At 40.2% G+C, this 2433-nt stretch overlaps 1 protein-coding gene across 1 annotated transcript in view; it reads right to left on the bottom strand.

The window, feature by feature from the left end:
- Nucleotides 1-2433, bottom strand: part of KIF6 (kinesin family member 6) — a 400736-nt gene that overhangs the window by 313632 nt on the left and 84671 nt on the right. The window lies entirely within an intron of this gene.

Below are 2433 nucleotides of genomic sequence, written 5' to 3' on the forward strand. Positions count from 1 at the left end.
CCACCATGCCCAGCTAATTTTTGTATTTTTAGTAGAGACGGCGGGGGGCGGGGGCGCCTCACTGGCCAGGCTGGTCTCACTGGCCAGGCTGGTCTCGAACTCCTGACCTCAGGTGATCCACCCACCTCGGCCTCCCAAAGTGTTGGGATTACAGGCGTGAGCCACCATGCCCGGCCAAGGGCCCGGATTTTCATATCATTCCCTTCAATTCTTCTTTGAGCTAACCAGTTATGTGAGACAAGAAATCCTCTCTGCTTTGAGTTGGAATTCAGTTACATGCAACCAAGAGAATCATAATTATTGCAAAGTTTCCAGAGTGATCTGAAAGACACCTCTTAGTCCTTAATTTAGAGCAAGGATCTCAAGCTGGCTGTAAAACTTGCCTACAGGAATGTTTAAACTTAACTAAATTTGAATGCCTTTTTGTGAGACATGTTCTTCAGTTTGCCGTGGTCCCAAACATTCCCTAACATCTTAGAATCAACTGCTTCCTAAAGGTATGTTACTTGCCTAGACTTGAAAGCAGGGCTGTATCACTGCATAATCACCGTGCAGTCCAAGTGAATGCTGGTGCCCCCTCACCTTTGTGCAGTGCCTAGCCATTTGTGTAGGCTACTGTGAAGCGCACCCCCGGAGGTGTACAACATAGAAGTCCTGCGTAAAGGCATCTGAGTTTAGTCCCCCTACTTTAGATACTGTCCCTTCTAAAAGCATGTTTTGGCCCAGGGCTGTGGCTTATGCCTGTAATTCTAGCACAGGAGGCAGATGGATTGCTTGAGCCCAGGAGCTTGAGATCAGCCTGGGCAACATAGTAAGACCCTGTCTCTACCAAAAAAAAAAAAATTAGTTGGGTGTGTGGTGTGCTCCTGGAGTCCTAGTTACTCGAGAGGCTAAGGTGGGAGGGTCACTTGATCCCAGGACTTCAAGGTTACTGTGAAGTAACCTTGATTACTTGATTAACCTTGACTTGGGGACAAGAAGACCATGTCTTCACTTATAAATAAATAAGTAAATAAAATAAAATGTCATAAAAATAAAATACAATAAAAGCATGTTCTGGCAAGATCATTCTAAGATCTTTTACAGCTTCACTTCTATGATATATTGATCTGGTTGTAAATCCTGATAGAGAAATAAAGTAGGTTACATGGCTAGTCTTCGTCAACCTAAACCAAATCATCAATCATTTTGGAAAGGAATATCCAAGACCAAGAATATCTAGATTAGAAGCAGTTACCCCATACAACCAAAATTTTTGTGTGTGTGAGAAAAATGAAACTGCAAACATAGATTAACTGGTAATTTATACATCTGTGGACATACTGGCTATTAAACTAGAGTCACAAAGAAAGAGACCCACAGGCAAAATATAGCTGGCAGAGCATTTGTTTGGTCAACACTGTCTTTTTTAAAAAAATCAGTCTGCGTGGTCTTAGTCCCCAGGATCTGTGCTCCCCAATTTAAGCACAGATACCACCACTCCATCTGGCCCTCACTAGTTTTTTTCAGATTAATTATTTGCCTTCCATGGAATGTTGAGTTTTGCAAACGCTGCTATAAAGTGACTCAGATAAATGCTAAGAGTAACACTCCGATTTAAAAAAAAAAAAAGAAAGAAAGAAAAGAAATCAATAAAAAACTAAACTAAATATCAGCATCTTCCAGGTTTTGAAATGTCATAAGCAATCCCCTCACACCATCATCCACCTAAGAAACCAAATGGGTATCCCACCCATCATTGTTCACATTTCGTGTGTGATAGGAAAACAAGAATATTGGGTGCTTTCTTCTAAAACAGTCACTTTGGCACAATCAGGACTCCCACTCTTGGATGTGTCACTAAAACAGGATCAGCAGCTGCCTGCCTTGAATGATTTGCAAATTCTCCTTCTTGGATACAGGGGCTAAGGAAGAGGATCTCTTGAGATCCTTCCCAGTTCTATGATTCTCAGGGCTTTGTTCACAGTCTTGTTCCAGTTACTTCAAACCAAACTTTGCAAGAAGCAAACACATCACGGGGCACCTAATCCAAACAGCCTCTCCTAAAGGATCTTCGAGGTCTTAAGGACACTAGACAGCTTCACATCCATAAGTTCATGGACCAAATCCAGGCCAGAGTGCTCTCTAAATGAGGCTGTTTATTATTTCCCAAGTTTCTGAAGAAACCATTTTGTGTTAGTATTAATAATAAGCAGCTTAAATCTGGTAAAAGAACAGAAATGCATGAAACTTTAATAGAAGAAAATGACCCCTTCTGAACACAATCCAGTTCTAAATGTTTCAGTCTGAAGTCCAGCATACAGGATTGAAAAGTGATGGCTACATTTTTATCTTATTTGCGTTATAAAAAAGTATATATTTACATTATATTATACACTATTTTATCTTATTTACATTATCTTATTTACATACTTTATAATTACATTATAAAAA

The sequence above is a fragment of the Mandrillus leucophaeus genome, unplaced genomic scaffold, assembly GCF_000951045.1.
Source record: "Mandrillus leucophaeus isolate KB7577 unplaced genomic scaffold, Mleu.le_1.0 Scaffold3, whole genome shotgun sequence".
NCBI lineage: Eukaryota > Metazoa > Chordata > Mammalia > Primates > Cercopithecidae > Mandrillus > Mandrillus leucophaeus.